The 19,409-nt window shown below is 40.7% G+C and overlaps 1 protein-coding gene across 1 annotated transcript in view; it reads right to left on the bottom strand.

Moving 5' to 3' along the window:
• The window catches only part of SDC2 (syndecan 2), a 99,210-nt gene that overhangs the window by 74,957 nt on the left and 4,844 nt on the right, over nucleotides 1-19,409 (bottom strand). The window lies entirely within an intron of this gene.

Raw genomic sequence — 19,409 nt, 5'->3', positions numbered from 1 at the left:
AATGCAGGTCTCCCAGAGCAGGATGTGCATAATCAAACTCAGACAGCAGCTGCTGAGTTGGAGATAATCCTAAAAGGACTGCTTCAGACCTCCTCTTTCTCTCACAGTGAAATTGCCTGGCACCAGGCCTGTTCCGGCTGTTTGGACCTTATGTTTTCGACACATTGCAAACAACATCTTCTGCGGATTCAACTCTCAAAACGCCAATGGATTTTTCTGTTTTGCTTTTTCAATCTGGCTCTCCAGAAGCAAATACTTAAAACATAAGCATGCACGGTGTCCACATGCTGATCATATATAAACAGTCTGGGATGGGAAAGGAGGCTCTTTGAGGGGCAGGGATAGAGAACTCCTTATTAGTGGAATTATTACTGCTCCTCTGTTCACTCTGACAAACAAGATTTCATGAAATTGCAAAAGTGAGGAAAGTAGCAAAAACCACCCTTTTGGAAACTGCTGAATTTATAGATATCACACTAATTTCTAACACTGATTAGTGTTTCCATGAAGTCACAGCCTCTCTTCACTGAAGGGCCATGGCCCTAAAGTAAAATAATTCTATCTTGTTTTCCTGGAAATATAAGGTGACTTAAACAGGTTAACCTCGTAAAATGGGTTTCACTTGTGATTCAAGAGAGCTTTTTACAAGGTGTGCTTCCAAGTGTAAAAAGGTTGTCACTGCAAAGTCTCCCTGGCAGGATTCTTCTATCAACTATACCTGACAAAAGTCATCTTGTTCCAGGAAGTCCGGGGAGAAAGGTAAAGATGATGTATTAGGAGAATCACTTAGTTTCAGTTAATAACTATTTACTAACAGCCAAATTAGTGGCCAGCATTAGTTAGGAAAAGTACCAATTTGTTCACACAAATAAGGTTATATGACTACTTCTAAAATAATGTAAAGTTAACTGCGATCAAAAATTTGACATAAGAAATATAAAGTTGAGCTTTTTCTTCTCCCCAAGTAGCCAAGGTAATAATTTGATACAATTACATGTTCCCATAAGACATCTATTTTGTTGGGGCACCTGGGTGGCTCAGTCAGTTAAGCGTCTGACTTTGGCTCAGGTCATGGTCTTGTGGTTCGTGAGTTTGAGCTCCGCGTCAGGCTCTGTGCTGACAACTCAGAGCTTGGAGCCTGCTTTAGATTCTGTGTCTCCCCCTCTCCGCCTCTCCCCTGCTTGCTCTCGCTCTCTCTCTCTCCCTCTCAAAATAAGTAAACATTAAAAAGAAAACATCTATTGTGCTGTTTTAAAATTTCTCAGAATACAACTTCAATCCAAATCATTCTTCAAGAACACATGCTATTTTTTATACTTACTCTCTAATAAATATTGATCATTTTGAAACAGGTCTCTGACGAAACATTAAGAAACCATGGGAAGTAAACTCTTCCAATAAACTGTATTAATACTTTGGAATTTGAGGATTTTATAAAAAGGGGGTTGTAAATATCTTGTTTTATCAGCTTTATGATTTTTAAGACTACTATCAGAATTGAAAGAGTTCTTCTTATCCCAAGGAAGTTGTGAGGGCAGCACCTGGTTCAGCCTCCATTCACAAGAGCCTTTAAAGCGAAGGCTCTCTTCCCTAACAAGCCCAAGTTCCTCCAGCAGAAATGGTCCTGCTGCGGAGGACCACATCGGAAGCTACAAGTGCCCCATATACTTTGATGCAGGCTGATGGTACTTCTTTCTGGTTTCCACCTAACGGGGGTCTGCAGCGAGGATGTCCAGATAAATTCTGTTAAGTGTGGGTTAGCTTTGTGTGACGTGTGCTTTTCGTTGGAAGGCATGAAAATCAAACCATCAAAACCCTTGTAACAAATTAGCAAGACAAAGCAGATTTGCATACTTCCTGACCAAAACCTAGGATGGACCTCCTCCAAATATTCCACTTGAAGACTCTGCCAGACTTCAAGACTTTGCCAGACTTCAAGACTTCAGATCAAAAAAATTTAGGGGATTAAAACTAACAGCTTAAGAGGTGAGCCATTTTATTCCTAATTATTATTACCACTCTATTCATGCACCAGCTGTGAATAATTAAAAGCCTATATTTCTAAATTCCCAGGAACCCAAGAATAAAATTAAGACATTTCTGAAGTAAGTTTCACTCTTTATCTGTAGTTAACTGCTCTCAAGGTAAGGCAGTCTCTCCAACTATGTCCACAAGGCAGAAGCATACTGCATACAGCAAAATCTTGTGTTTTCCTTTCGCCATGTCATGCATTTCGTCTTTAAACATAAAGATAACCAAGAAACATTAAGAGCACATGACTAGTCTTTTTATACCATTACACTAAATAACAGGAGGGCTAGTCACTCATTCCCACTATTTGTTTGTTTCCCAGCCTCTTCCCACCAGAATCAGCAGGAAAATAGGAGTAAAAGTAATAAGGGGTCTTTATTCCTTTGGTTTTATGTACAGAGGACAATGATGAGATGTACCACTTTTTAGGGGCTGGCCAGGCACACAAATCACAGAATTTCAAGTTGATTGGGGTATTGGGGGAGAAGCATTAGAATCTAGTCAAGCTCTTTCATTTTACAGCCAAAGGCTTCAGGCCCAAGAATCCATATGCAGGGTGAAGGAGATTCAGATCTCCTGACGATCACTTAACCGAGTCCTGACCGGCAAGGCTAAGCCAAGACCAGAGATCTAAAATGTGCCCCACTCCAAAACATTCCACAACATATTCCACTTCAGGAGGAAGGGGGAGAAAGGAATAAAAAGAGAAGCATACCAACCACCCAGCTACCTACTCTCTGTATCCCTGGCAAGTGGACTCAACAGAGGCTTGAGGGACCTCGTGGCCAAGTCTCCTTATGTAGTTAATGTCTGAAATTCCTACTTTTTAAATTTTGTTCCATTTCCTATCCGCCTAAATTGAAGCCAAAGGAAAGACAGCATTCACAACCAAGTTTAACATGCCCTTGTGTTTGTGTACATACACACACACACACACACACACACACGTAAATAAATAAGCGGAATAAAATTGAGACTCCAGAAATAAATCCTTACATTTATGGTCAATCCTTACATTTATGGTCAAATCCTTACATTTATGATTTTCACCAAGGGTGCCAAGGCCATACAATCGGGGCAAAGAACAGCGTTTGTAACGAAACGTGTTGGGACAACTAAATAACACATGCAAAAAAAAAAAAAAGAAAGAACGTTCATTCCACAACATATGCAAAAATTCAAACTGAATCATAAACCTAAATGTAATAGCTAAAAACCACAAAACTCTTCGAAGAACACACAGGAATAACACTTTGCAACCTCCAGTTAGACAATAGTTTCTTACATATAACACCAAAAGCAACAGAAGAAAAAAACTGATAAATAGGACTTGATAGGAATTGAAAACTTCTGTGCTTCAAAGAACACTATCAAAAGAATGAAAACACAACCCACAGGATGGGAGAAAATATCAATGAATTGTCTGATAAGGGACTTATATTAAGAGCATATAAAGAACTCTTAAAATTCAGTGAGAAGATAAATAACCCAATTTTAAAACAAAGGATTTAAAAAGACCTTTCTCCAAAGAGGAAACACAAATGGGTAATAGGAACACAAAAAGATGCTCAACATCATTAGTCATTAGGTAAGTGCAAAACCACAATGAGATACCGCTTCACATCCACCAGAATGACTATAAGCAAAAGGACAGACAGTAACAAGCACGAGCAAGGATGCGGAGAGACTGGAAGCCTTGTGCACTGTGGCGGGAACGTAAAATGTTACAGACACTTTGGAAAAGTTTGGCAGCTCTTCAAAATGTTCCACATGGAGTTACCACATGACCTAAGGGAAACGAAAACATACATCCACACAAAAAACTTGTACGTGAACGATCAAAGCAGCATTACTCCTAATAGCCAAAATGTTGAAACCACCAAAATGTCCATCACCTGACGAATGGGTAAACAAAATTTGGCATATCCATACAACGGGGTGTGGTTTAGCAATAAAGAGCAATGCAGTCCTGACACACGCTCAGACGTGGATGAACCTTGAAAACGTCATGCTAAGTGAAGAGAGTTGGTCACGAAGACCAACCACCGGAGGATTCCGTTCACACGGAAGGTCTGGGATAAGCAGGTCTACAGAAACAGAAGGTAAGTGGGTAGTTGCCTAGGACTTGCTGGGGACTGGAATGAGAAGCGGCTGCTAACGAATACAGGGTTTCTTTTGGGGATGATGAAAATGCTGTAAAATTAGACTGTGGTGACCGATGCCTCTGTGATAATACTAAAATCCACTCAACAGTACACTTTATTTAAGTGGGTGACTTTTTGTAGCATGGGAGTTAAATCTCAAGAGAGCTGTTAAATATTAGGTACATTAGCTGCAAGTAGCATAAAAGATACTGTTTGACATTCAGCCTATTGCATGACCAGATAAACTGCACTTTTTTGAAATGACCGCTTTCCCAATAATGTAGGTCTTGATCCGGAGCTCAGTGGCAAATCTTGCATTTTGTAGAGGACCTCAGAGCTGGAACTAAAAGCACCAAAAGAGGAGCGTAGAAGTGGGGTCCACAGAAACTTAGTCCAAGCTTTCTGGTCACTCAGCCAGAGCAGTTATTCTGTAACTTCGGTACATTTTGACCACATTCAAATACAGGGACTAAGGTCAGAACCAAGAATGTGCCTTTTTAACAAATCCATCCCACTGCCACCCAGAAAATTCAAATCCAGGCAGGGTGAGGACAGCACTCTGTACTAGGCCCATCAGCCTGGAAAAGCTCCTTTCCTCTGGCAGCCTGGGGCTAATGAGCTGGAAACTGGGAGTATTGGGGGGGGGGGTTAGATCACAGGTCATGATCACATTTTTCACCTGCTTCATAATAACTCTTCCCATCAATTTTATAGGCATTTGGGAAATTTTCTTTTAATGTTTATTTTCAGAAGAGAGAGAGAGAGCATGTGTGTGCATAGGAGGGGTGGGGGAGGGGGAGAGAGAGAAAGAGAATCCCAAGCAGGCTCTGTGCTGCCAGTGCAGAGCCGGACTAGGGGCTAGATCCCTGGAACCAAGAGATCATGACCTAAGCTGAAATCGAGAGTCAGAGAGGAAGGCCAGCTGCAAGAATCCAAGTCTTTTGGCTACCTGTCTGCTATTCCCTTGCTTCACCCAGGATAAAGAAGGAAACACACAGTGCATGCTATTTGGGCAAAAGAGGTAAAGAAATGGCTCCTAACCCAGAGTCCCTGTGCACCATTTGTTTCAGTCTTGTTTTTTCACAATGGCTGCTTGAGCCTCACGAAGAAAGCTTTGTGCTAGGAACCATGGGTCATGTGTGATCATGGCACGACATGACTGCCCTCGACCAGTCGGTCTGTGTGGTGTGGCAAACCAGTGGAAGAATGAATGCTTACCAGGCCAAAGGTACCTCCCAAACCTCTGCCAGTGGCCCCTTTCCCTGTGACCTTAGAGACCCTGTGCCTCTCCACCTCTAGAGGCTCTCTTCCTACCCCCTCAAGGCCACCCACTGCAACTTTATCTCCCAGGTACACATCTCTCTGGCTCACATCAGTCAAGCTGGCTATTCCACCTGATTAAGTACCTGTCAGGGCCACTTGAAGTTTGGAGAACACCAAATTTCAATAATTACACCGTCCCCTGAATTGGGCAAAGAGAGGTTTTGTGGTTAGTTTACAGAAAGTTTGTCCCAGAATGCCATACTCCTTCAACCAAGGGCCAAACCTGATGTCTAGTTTCAGTCAGGCCAAGTTATCAGGACAGGAAACAAAATATATTTTAAGTGGCCCAGCCTTCAACTTTAACATACGGTAAGAATGACAGAATCTAAGGTTAGTAGGAAGCTGTAAACATCAGCTAACCTCCCAGCTAGCTGAGGTTTTGAAGATGTCAAACAGCCAAACACACGCTTGCTTATTACCTCTAGGTGTGGGGCCTCGCTACTTCTGAAGTGGTCTATTCCCTCTGTGACCACTTTTTAGAAAGGTCTTCCTTCCATTCAATCAAAATCTGCCCCTTTAAAAGCCTCCACACCTTTCATTCCTGATTGTCCAAAAGAAGGAAGATCCAGGAAGACAAAGGGTCAAATGTAAGTCATTACATTATATCTTCCTGGTGTTTCGTCAATGATGATGCTTTCCAGAAAGTTTTTTTTTTTTTTTTTGAGAAAGAAAGAACGAGCAGGGAAGGGGCAGAGAGAAGAGGGGGACAAGGATCCGCGCTGACAGCAGGGAGCCCAATGCGGGGCTTAAACTCAGGAACCATGAGATCATGACCTGAGCCGAAGCCAGATGCTCAACCAACTAAGCCACCCAGGCACCCCCAGAAAATCTTTTTACTCCTGTTTTTGAAATTTCCAGTAAAATAAAAACTGAACCTCTTGCACTTCTAGAGTACTAAAAGAAAGTAATTTTACATTAAATAGACTAATTCTCCTGAATGAATACTAAACACATCTGCAAATAGTTTATGGTATGGAATTTGTTTGAATCTTCCGGGTTCTCTGCCTCTATTTATACCTCAAGGCACAAAACAACAAAAATAGTCTGGTAAAGACTCACAAGAGTAGTTAATGCCCAAGGAGAGAAACAGCAAACACCAGGAGGCAACTCACAAATGTTCTCTTAATATTAAACCAACAATAGTGTTTTGGGTAAATCATATTAACGTAATACACAAAGTTCTGGGCAAATGAAATTTTTAATTCATTTACATCAAATGTGCCTGCAGTCCACATTTTTATTAAAAGGACAATAAGCATTCAGTTGAGAAGCTTGGAAATAGCATGTTATTTTGAATATCATGTATTATTTTTCTGTCATTTAAGACTGTTAAAGCTTTTTTCAAAAAACATTACACGGTAAGCTTTTAGAAAGCTCTGGTTGCAGGAGTATAATTCAACCATTTATATAATTTCTTCTAAAGGTTGTGGAAAAGGTATGCAGTCATGGAAATCACCTCAAATCCTCTCTGTAATGAGTAAGATACATATATATATATATATATATATATATATATATAGCGCAAATATATATAGCATATATACGTATATAATATATACACACACATATAGATTTTTGAAGGAAACAAAATCTTGCAAATGAGAGGGTAAACACAGCAATTCATCCTTTGTGTAGCACTCACCATTGTTTGATGTGCTAAAGGCCTCTATTTATACAATCTTTAGCAGTTAAAGATGCAAACCACTTCACTGAAAACATTTTAAAAGAAAAGCACTTACCAATCTGCCAAAGATAAACAGATTTATCTTTTCCTTTATTCACATTCCTGGACTTCCCCCATTACCTGAGCCACAATGTTCCTTTTGATTTCTTCATGCCAATCTGCGTTGGGATTTTTGCTGCTAGCACCTGCAAGTGTCTTAACTGCCATCACTCCCTTGATGACGGCTTACGGGCTGTTGTTACACCCGAGGGTCCCAGGTCCTTTTAGCAATAGCTACCACGCCAACTGTCTCCCCCGGATCGATGCCAGCTTCCCTGAGTCAACACCAGGCAGAAGCCAAACAAAGCTGCTGTGCTGCCTACCTCACAAAACTTGTAAATGAAGGGCATTCTAGAACCGGCTTCTAGGAAGAAAACTCACTATTTCTATATTGTTTTCACCAACTTTAATGTGCTTATGAGTCGCCGGAAGCCTTGTTAAAATGCAAATTACAGTTCAGTAGTCTCAGGTGGGGTTGAGATTCTGTATTTCTAACAAGCTCCCAGGTGATGTTCATGCTGGTCCGGCGTCCACATTTTGAGTAGCGAGGCCCTAATGCAGCGGCCCGCAAGCATGGCTGCACATTCGAATCACCAAGGCAGCTCAGAAAAAAAAGACAAAAACAAAACGCTGATATCCGGGCCCCACAAGCAGGGGCTCTCATTCAATAGTGTCTGGGACAGCAGGGGTGGGAACCACTCTCAGTAGCTCTCAATCTCTAGTAGCATGCAGCAGAATCACCCGGTGGGCTTTTTAAAGCAGAGTCCTACTCTCAGATTTCTGACTCAGTCAGTCTGGAGTCAGGCCCTGAAGCTGCATTTCTAACAAGTTCCTAGGTGATGCAGATACTGCTGACCTGTCCACACTTAGAGAACTGACCTAATGCCTGGGTTAATGACTCTCCCGATAGACTCCAAGTTCCACTGAGGACAAACACTTCTTTAATTTTTTTTAATGTCTATTTCATTTGTGAGAGAGACAGAGAAAGAGAGAGAAAACCGTGAGCTGGGGAGGGCCAGAGAGAGAGGGAGACCCAGAATCTGAAGCAGACTCCAGGCTCTGAACTGTCAGCACAGAACTGCACGCGGGGCTCGAACCCACAAACCATGAGCTCATAACCTGAGCTTAACTGACTAAGCCACCCAGGCGCCCCATGAGAACAAACACTTCTATGTACAAATTGTATTATATCAGCGCTCTGCAACATCTATGTGTCAGGGACACACTAAGGTTGGAGGGGGTAGAATTCACATTTCCACTCCCTTAAGTTCTAAGATTAGTCTACATGTATGCTTCATACTTTGGAAAGACATTTACACCTATTGTCCCCCCCCCCCCAAAAAAAAAAAACAGCAATGTTGAATTTCATTCTAGATATTACAGACTTACTAGGTTTAAAAGCATATGAATCCTAGCAAGTGGTTTATTTTAACAGCTTGCTCAGAATAATCCTCCTTCCAACTCCATTGTGGGATAGATACATGTTGAGTGGCAGTTTCTAAAGGGTGAGCACTTTAATGTTATCCTGCAGAGCAATTTTTAAAAGCTTTGAAAACTCTAGAACTCTTAAACAAGGTTTTTTTTTCCTGAGTCAATTAAAGATAGCCCCCTTTATTCAAGGGATGGAAAATTGTGTTTCAGAATTGAGTGAGGGCAAACATGTTCCCAAATTAGATATCTGAACAAAGTAAACTATGAATAGATTAGATAATGGGCCGCTGCTTTTTTACTGAAGCAAGAACTAAAGACAACTCAGACGTCTTATTCACAGGATAGCCAAAAGCACTCGCTCTTCCCTACTTCAACCCCGGAAACAGTAGACTTCCATGGAACTAATTCAACTTGAACGAGGTCCAAGTAGCTGAGCTGAAGTATAAACTGAAGAAAAGGACCATCATTAAGACACGTGTGTGGGGCTTATACATGATCAGTAACTTCAGACAAGTTCTAGGACACATTCCCAATCAGGAAAACACAATCTCTCTGTTCAAAGCATGAACTCAGGCAAATCTAATAAGCTGACCAAACATGCTTTTCTGCAACCAGGCCAGGAGGACAAGCATCCTTTGTTCCACTAAGGAAAGTTTTTGAAAGGAAAGGGAAATGTTTCCTTTTTTTAAAGACATCCTCAGAAAGACTTAATTTATACGTATATAATCTTCTGTGTAAAGAGCATGTATCATAAGGTACCAACATAAACTATCAGAAAAGTATGAGCCAACAGAAAAAGATGTTGAAGAGAAGAGTAGAAAAGGAAGAATCCCAAAGGGAGCAAGCATATGCTCTTGTATACAGCTTTGGACTGTGACGGGCAGCAGGGCAGTCCTGGGAAGCCACTGCAATCCATGGGGCTTGGTCACAAGCAACAGGAAACATGGTTTAAGAGGACAAAACCTTGGGGTGCCTGGGTGGCTCAGTTGGTGAAGCATCTGAACTCGGCTCAGGGCATGATCTCACAGCTCGTGGGTTGGAACCCCACATCGGGCTCTGAGCTAACAGCAAGGAGCCTGCTTGGGATTCTCTCTCTCCCTCTCTCTCTCTCTCTCTGCCCTGCCCCCACTCATGCTTTCCTTCTCTCTCTTGCTCTCTCTCAAAATAAATAAACCTAAGAAGAAGAAGACAAAATCTTACCTGCTAGACTTGCCTCTAAGCTGGAGGAGTCCATGAAGGCACCCAGAGCAGTAGTTCTCAAACCTTCTGGAAGCTAGAATCACCTGGCGAGCTTTTACAGCCAGCTGGGCCCCACCCCCCACGGAGTCTGATGTCCCAGGTGGGGCCCAGGCATACAGAGCTTTTCAGAGTTCCTCAGATGAGTTTAATGAGCAGGAAGGGGTGAGAGTCAGTGATCTAGAATATGCCCCTCGCTCTCCAGAGCTAAGAGCTGGAGAGGCTAAAATACTTTTTCTTTTCACCAAAACACAATAGCCACATTAAGAAAAAAGAAGAAAGAAATCAGCCTATCCTTTCTTTCCCATCTGGTCCATGGCACCATCATTTTTCTCAGTCTCAGGTTCAAAACCTCCGAAGAGGATCCTCTCTTCTTTGATCAGCACATCTAATCAGCCGTCCATTTCAATCAGCATCAACAGAGACCAGTGCTGACTCCACAGCGGGCACGCTTCTAAATGCTTGACATGCAAGAACTCCCTAATCCTCACAGCATCACCAGGAGGTGGCTACTGTGACTAATCTCTTTTTTACAGATGAGAAAACTGAGGCAGAGAGAGACTAAGTAATCTACCCAAGGTCACACAGCCAGACACTGGCAGAGCTGAGAATTTAAAGAGACCCTGTGAATTCTACTCCTTAGTTCCCCCATTACCAGACACAAGCTTATGGAGAGAAGCGATCAAAGCAATAGGCTCCACGTTGGTAAAGAAATCAGAATACGGGTGGGGCACCTGGGTGGCTCAGTCAGTTAAGTGTTCAACTCGTGGTTTCAGCTCATGTCACGATCTCACCGTGTGTGGGTTTGATGGGTTCGAGCCCCACGTGGGGCTCAGTGCTACTGGTGTAGAGCCTGCTTGGGATTCTCTCTCTGCCCCTCCCCTGGTGACTCTCTCAAAATAAATAAATAAACTTAAAAAAAAAAAAAGGAATATGGGTGATCTAGGGTATTTGGACAACCAATGCAAATGAAGTGTGACACTTCATTTTTCTGAGCTACACCTGTTAGACCGTATTAAAAACTGGTTATACATTTAAATACTTTCACTGCTCTCTTGAAAGATAATAGTATCATGTCAGGGCTATTTAAAGCTAAAAAAAAAAAAAAAAAAAAAAGCCCCCAAAACGCGAGGATCTAACTTCTGCTAGGCCACATAAAATGCAGTCGTGGCAAAAGCCGCCTGGCAGTTGTGAGACAATTACAGACAAGAATGGAAAGTACCTATCATGGCTCTAAGTACATAGTAGGACGTCTGTGTAGTAATTTTCAATGTTAGTGTCCTTTAATAAAATTCATTTCTTAAAAATATCACCCCACAGACTTATTTTCTGAAAAACTATGAGGCAAATATATTTATGTTATTATGCTAAGATTTACCAAAAATGTTTTCAAGAGAAAAACGTTGGGAGAAAAGATGACCCTACACCCAACACCAGCAAAAGGAACTGAGCAAAAAAGCACTTCTACCTGGATCAGAAGTGCCTCAGCCTCTCTTTTCCAGGAAAGCACTGACATATTTTTAGTATAAAAATCTAAGGAACGCTCTTCTTCCCTCAACCTACCATGGCAGCTTTTTTTAATCCCATAAAATGTGGTATTAATTCATGAGGACTTTGCTTCTAGTTTTGATTCTTATCTCCAAGAACCTTTCATCTCCTTTTCTGTCTACAAGTCTCCACAATCTTCCTAGGATTTATGTCAGCCCCTGGTATCTCCAAATCCTAGTGCTTTCTGTTCTCCTCCCTGAATTAGCCAAAATGTTTGTGGATAATAATTGAGTCCACCAGAGCACAAGTTTTGCTGCAAGTTAAAAAATTATCTAAACATCATTTTAAATTATTCATTTTGCACAGAACACATTAACCACACTGATTCAGAGCATATAACATATAATGTATGTTCCATTTGATATTGCATTTACGTACCAACCATGGGCCAGAAGTAAGTGTATTAGGTGCTAATCATTAATGTGCACAATGAAGGAGAAGAAGGAGCCAGAAAGGGAATGTTTTATGGTAAAAAAAAAAAAAAAAAAAAAAAAAAAAATTACTAACAAATCAGATGGCCTAGGTCCAATATATAGCTCTACCACTAACTATATGATATTGGACAAATACTGATGGGTTTCCCTTTAAAAGTCAATTCCAGCTCTAAATCCATTGTTACATAATGAAAAGGCAGAGTCCAAAAGAATAAAATAAAAATCATCCGACACTTTTATACCTCTTTCATTCATCAGTTAAGACTATTTGATCTTAGCCAAACATATAAGCTCCAGTTCTCACCTGTCAGAGCCCCAAGTTTATAGAGTATGGAAAATTAGACTATATGAAACATAAGGTTTCTTTCCCCTCGGATACAAACACCAAGAAATTATTTAGGTTCTAAACAATTTCTTAATCTTTGTGTCTTTCATACATCTTAATACCCAGATGTCTTTCCTCAGAGAACAGATGGGGAAAGAGAAAAAAAATTGAACATCAAATACCTTCAGGTCATGAATAGAATTATTTTTCTCCAACACATCATGCCACTTCAAAGAAGGTTTTGTTTTTGCTTTTCTGGGAAAGCAGTGACTTCTCTTCTACAAGGGGTTCTTCTTATCCCTCTCAATGGTAGATATAGTTCTTTGGCAGTTTTGATTGCTAGGTATGTCTAACTAGATTCAGACTGATACATACAATGCACGTGTTATCTATGGGCCCAATACATCTTCAATTCCCCTAAATAATCAAAAGGTAGGTGATAGTTGCTTAAAGGTAGGTATCATGTCATAATTTCTTTTTTTTACCTTGCAAGACCAGCAAAGAGCTTTGCTCTTGGTCGATGTGCCAAGATGATTTAAGTCTTAACTGATTGACTTACCAAACATAAAACTTCATTCAATAACCAATCAGAACCATTACAAAATCTAATCAAATCTAATACAGTTTCCTCCCGCTATCCGAAAGCAGAGAGTTCCCATGAAACCTTTTGTAAGCCACAGTGGCTGAAAGCGAAGAAGCAATTACCAGTAATTTATACGGGAAAACCTTTGAGCATTCCCAGACCCAAAAAATAACCTCCCTTAGGCTTTTCTGGTATCTTAGGACACATCTTGCTAACGGATACACAAAATGAATCAAGATAAAGCACAGATGCTCACACAGTTCAAAGCTGCAGTGGTTTGATGCGGATGCTGTGTGTAGTTCCATAGGAAGGAGACTGGCGGTGCCCCTCTTGATGCTTAGGGTACATGCCACCTCCATAATGGCTCACCACAAAACAAACGCTCAACGTATTTTCACTTCTTGCCTTGTTTCGTAAAAGCGAAAATTCTCTTCAGATTTCTTTCAGTTAGTGAAAACAGGTACTAAGATAGGTCTTACAGAAAAATGCAATAGCCTAATATGAACTTCCAAAGAGCAGGGGGATGCCCAAATTATGAAATAAAAATACTCACCACTCTTATCTAAATGAGTTCAAAGCGGGGCAGAAATAAAATTAAGATTTTAATTCATTAGCAAACCTAACAGATAAATCAGGGTTTACAGCATAAGATTCCAATACTGACCTTCTGTAAGCATTTACAACGGTAATCCCAAGTACTATGTCAGGTTTTATGAAGCTTTCATGAAGTCTTAACTAAATTTTCAACTTGTATGCAAGTCACTTTTGAGCTTTAGCTGAATGTAACTGAGGAAACAGATGATGGCAGAAAGAAAGTATAATTCGGCATCACACCCTGCCTGGTAAAAAATAAACTGGTCATAAATTTGTGAAAATACGTGACCCTTGGTGTCAGGGGTCAAAATGCAAGTGAGAAACAAAAAAAAATATGCATACATATTTATGCACGTAGAATGTATTCTAGAATCACAAAATTTAAAGCTAGAAGGAAAGAGAATCAAAGGTGCTTAAAGCACCTATTATGGGTCAGGTTTACGTTAGAAGTTTTCGGTCATTATTGAAGCTAATCTTCAAATAACCAAAAAGCAAAATATTATAATTCTCGGTCTTACACTGAAAACACAAGGTCAGAAATGATAAGACATTTCCTCGAGGTCACATGGATTTCAAGTGGTAATACCGAAAACCAAACCCCAATACACTGGATTCCAAAACCCTGAAGACCATCTCCTGTGTCATCTTAATTTGGGGGAGCACAAAACTGAAACTTGGCAAAGCCAGAACTACAAGTTCATGTGGATTAGAATCTACATATGTTATGACCCCACACTTTATTGCACTGTCACACACCTGTCACCCAGGCAACTAGACACTGTTGCCTCACGACTCAGTAAACAGTGATCTTTTGGTTGCTAAACATGTCAAGTGAATCGAGCCATCAGCACAGATGTACTAACCCTAAATAGTAAACCTTCAGTTAACCAGAAATTAGAGACCCTTGTATTAACATTTTTACAATCTTTTCTCAGATGTTTCCTGCATCTATTGAGATGATTATATTGTTATCTCCCTTAAACTGTTGACTGCATTGCTTTTCTGATGTTGAAGCATTCCTTGGATAAACTCTATCTGGCTCCATCATTAGTTTTTTAGTAAGCTGCCATTTTCAGTTTGATAATGTTATACGTAAATTTTTGGCATCATAAGTGAAGCTGGCCTGTAGATTTGTTTCCTATGCCCTCCCTGTCTGATTTTGACATACAGTAATGCTAACCTGATAAAATGAAGAAGAACAGCCTCTATCATTCTGGAAGCTCTATAACAACAATTATTATCTACTCCTTCAAGGATCGGCAGGACGTACTTGTAAAACTCTCTGCATCTGGCGCCATTTTTTTAAATTGATTTTTTTGTTGAGATAATTACAGGTTCACATGCAGTTGTAAGAAATAATACAAAGAAATCTCTTCTACTCTTTATCCAGTTTCTGCCAATGGTAACATTTTATAAAACTATCATGACTATCACAAGGATATTGACATTGACACAATCCACTAATCTTATTCAGAGTTCCTAAATTTTACTTGTACTCGTTTGTATCTGTGTGGATGCATATATTTAGTTCTGTGCATTTTATCATATGTACAGATCTATGCATACACATATAAATTTATTTAATATAACCTTAGTGTCACTATATATAGCTTTTTATCAGACTTTTTGTCTATTATAAACAGTTTCCAAGTTATAAACATTCTTCAAACATATTTTTAATGGCTGTATGATATTTAATGTATAATTTAGAATCTTTTATTTAACTAATCTATTATTATACACTCAAGTTGTTTCCATTTTTTAACTATTATTAATAAATCTTCAATAAACACATTTTACCCAGCTATGACTATTTCCTTTGGATAGATTTGAAAAGGTAAAATTACTGGAAAAAATGGGCATTCACATCTTAACACTCACAGCTTCATCTAGTTCCTGCAAAGACCCTTTCAGAAATAACTAATGACATATCCTCTCACATCACCCATGTTTAGAGAAAAACTGAATCCAAACATATCTCCAATGTCTCAACATAGAGCTAGGCCTCCTCAAATCAGCAAAGAGAACCCCAGCTATGAAAGAGCAGGCTCGGGGCACCTAGATAGCTCAATCGGTTGATCATCCGACTTCAGCTCAGGTCACGATCTCACGGTTCTTGCTTATAGCTCAGAGCCTGGAGCCCGCTTTGGATTCTGTGTCTCCCTGTCTCTCAGCCCCTCTACCACTCGCACACTGTCTCTCTTTCTCAAAAATAAATAAACATTAAAAAAAAAAGAAAAGAAAAAAAAAAGAGCAGGCTCAATCGTTCATCTCCTGGACCAGTCTCTGGGCTGGAGCTGATCAGATAAGCCCATGTAGTGTATAAAGCCCCCACTCTTTAAGGAGGCAGAAAAACCATGAATCAGAATAATAGTAACTAACACATGACATAAAACATGAACATGTGTTAAAAGCTCCTACATATTCTGTCTCACATAATCCTAAAAATCTTGTTTAGAATATTCCATTTTATAGAGGAGAAAACTGAGCACAGAGTGGTTAAGAAAATTGTCTCAAGTTACACAGTGAAGGGGATTCAAACCCAGGCAAGTCTGACCTCCAATGACCAGTCTCTGAGCCGGTCTACCATACTGCCTGCTCATTTAGATTCTTGTTTGTGGTGACCACAGCACTTACACTGGGTTCCAGTGCTACAGAGAGGAGCTGAGGGGAAGGCACCAGTTAAAGTCCCCTCTCTAGAAATGGGCATCTAGGCCAGAAACCAAATGAGAAGCCTGAGACCCGTCAGTGACTTATGCCTTAAAAAGCCCTCTAACGGGCGCCTGGGTGGCTCACTAGGTTGAGCGTCCAACTTTGGCTCAGGTCATGATCTCATGGTTCATGGGTTCAAGCCCTGCACTGGGCTCTGTGCTGACAGCTCAGAGCCTGGTGCCTGCTTCAGATTCTGTGTCTCTTTCTCTCTCTGCCCCTCCCCTGCTCATGCTCTCTCTCTCAAAAATAAACATTAAAAAAAAATTTTTTTTAAAGCCCTCTAAATTAGGGGCGCCTGGGTGTGTCAGTTGGGGTGCTTGGGTGGCTCAACTGGCTAAGTGTCAACTGTGGATTTTGGCTCAAGTCATGATCTCATGGTTCATGAGTTCGAGCCCCATGTCGGGAGGCTTTGGAATATCTGTCTCTCTACCCCTCCCCCACTCACAGGCTCTTGTTCTCTCTCAAAATAAATAAATAAACTTAAAAGAAAAAAATCTCCCTAAATTATATCAACAAGTTATGTTTTCTTCTGTCGAGACTGAAAGTGAATTCCATCACATCAACTTCATGCTACACTGGCTTATATCAGAAAATATATGAGAAAACACTAGATCATGAACATTCAGAGCAACGTATATAATCCCAGTACATGATGAACACTCCATTCAAGTTAACTGATCACCATCAGCTCTTGGAAATGACTTACCTTTCAGTAATGTGAATGAATTCCTTGTTTCACTAATAAAATAGTAAGTATTTGGCAGGAGCTTAATAATTACTTATTGATTAAGTTAATCTTAACATTTCTCCAATCTTACCCGGAAGCATATAGAAAAACTAAATGTTAAAGACAGAAAATTCTTCTAGTTCACTCCATCATTTTCTACACAGGGAAGCTGAGGTCCCACAGGGATTAAGATAATGAACTGCATGTATGCAAAACCTCACTTTTGCCCTAAATATTGTACATTTATTTCTGCTGTCTTTATATTTAATAATATACCACACAAAACTAATATTTGACTTTTACTCTTTCTTGGTAAGAACTAGAAAAAAATAAGCTTCCCTTAAGATTAAGAGTATCTCATTCCATGTGTCATCTTATCATGAGACTAAACTCTATTAACTGCACATACTCCTTAAATACCAGTACTATTTGTATTTAATATACCTGTATAATCATCAAAGAAAATAAACATCCAAATGCTTTGTAAAGGGCACACTTTCTGCATCTTTGTGACATTTTCGACAAAACGAATTGAACAGCAGAGGAAAAAAATGTAAAAACATGTCTTGTCTTTAACAACATTTTCCATAGCTTGAAGTCCAAGACCAGGAGCTGGCTCTCACATCACTGAGTGCACACCAGTTGGCCTCTCTCTGCTGATATGAAATTCAAATGGGAAATCTCCAAAGACTTCAAGGTTTCTCCCCTTCTCCCAGTCCTACCAATTCTTTGAGATAATCAAGAAAAACATTCACAATTCTATTTCAACAGCGTTCTTTGCTATTCAGAGGCAGTCACCCCTCCAGCCTTGTTGCTAAAACTAATGCGGCCCCAGAAACAGACTTGTCAAAACACAGTGAGATTTTTTAATAGTAGGAACCGAAACTCAAATTGCTAAAAGGAGAAATTTCATGCATTTCTACTCTCAAAAAATACTCTCTTTCTCCACTCCCCCCACCCCCACTGCCCAACATTCCCTCACCAGCCCTGCTACCTCCTTTCAGATGACCAGCTTCACTCCAGCATGCAATACAGACATGACTCTCTCCTTCCAGTCTGCTAGAATCTCAATGGAACCAAACAGGGGGAAGCATGGATGTACACCAATGACTGCAGGACTTGACCTCGTCTTGTTTACTCTTCACGCCAACACGGCAATGTTGATGAAACTGAGGTCTAGTGAGTCAAAACTGGCAAACTAGCCCAGGTACACCCATGGGTTGGTGGATTCAGTTGATCCCAGACACACTGCTTTCAGTGGCCAGGGCAAAGCTGAGCTTCAGCAGAAATGATGGATCCCGACTGCCCTTGCCACAGGCACCTGCATTTAAGTATGGATCATTAACAGTTATTTACCAAGCTCAGCACTGAGCAGGGGTGAAATGTGTGAAAAGAGGGCCCTCCCCTTATATGGCATCAATCTCAATGGAAGAGAAAATTCACCTCTTAGAATGTCAGAGGGCTTAAGAACATCTTATACAGCTCCCACATTTCATAGACAAGAAAACAGAGGCCAAGAAAGGAAGAAAAAAACCACTTAGTACTTTCTGTGCCTCAACCACCATTCCTATGCACCCTCATTTTATGCCCACAATAATCATGTCATAAAGGCATTCAGGTCCAAATTATACACATGTACATATGTATTTTTTCAAGTGACTTGGAGTTGTAGCATCTTGTCCAAGTACTATAGTAAGTGGCAGAGTACCAGCATGTGAACCCAGCTTGTCCGCCTCCCATGCCAAAGCCCTTCGTGTTTACAGTGGTTCCCAAGGTCACACAGCTATATACTGCCAGGAGCCCACCAACCAACACAGAATGGCATATAAGAAGGGGAAAAGTATGTGACCCAGACCAGTGGTTCCCAAATGTGGCTGATTCACTAAAATCATCTGAGATGCTTCATAAAAATACCCCACTCCCTTTCAGGCTACTGATCATGTAAGTCCGAGATGAAGCCCTGAAATCTGTAGTTTTACACGCTTCCAACGATTCTCATCATTAGTCTGCTGTATCGTTTACAGAAAGATAAAAACAAGGGCCCGGGGCGCCTGGGTGGCTCAGTCGGCTAAGCGTCCGACTTCAGCTCAGGTCACGATCTCACAGTTTGTGGGTTCGAGCCCCGCGTCGGGCTCTGTGCTGACAGCTCAGAGCCTGGAGCCTGTTTCAGATTCTGTGTCTCCCTCTTTCTCTGACCCTCCCCCGTTCATGCTCTATGTCTCTCTGTCTTAAAAATAAATAAACGTTAAAAAAAATTTTTTTTTAAAAAAACAAGGGCCCAGTCAAACATGAAAGGCCATCTGGGGCTTGGGTCTGAATCAACAGAATGTTAAAGGAGAAACACTAAAGAGGTGGCTGTGTCCCAAGAGTGTTCATGACAGTGAGGCCAGCGGGCAGGTGCTGGGAGACATGATGGGAGTGATCAAGGGGGAAGAAATAGGAAAGAGCAATATTATGAGCATCTTCTAAACCTGGCAGAGATATTTAGTTAGATTCCATGCCATGATAACAAGGAAACACGGAGGTTTGAGGACCATGGGAACACCATCAGAATGGTACAGGATAAATCAAACAGCAGGTGAACATCTGGGCAGGAAG

The sequence above is a fragment of the Panthera tigris genome, chromosome F2, assembly GCF_018350195.1.
Source record: "Panthera tigris isolate Pti1 chromosome F2, P.tigris_Pti1_mat1.1, whole genome shotgun sequence".
NCBI lineage: Eukaryota > Metazoa > Chordata > Mammalia > Carnivora > Felidae > Panthera > Panthera tigris.
The sequence above is the reverse complement of the archived record's forward strand: the minus strand, read 5'-3'. Positions and strand labels throughout refer to the sequence as shown.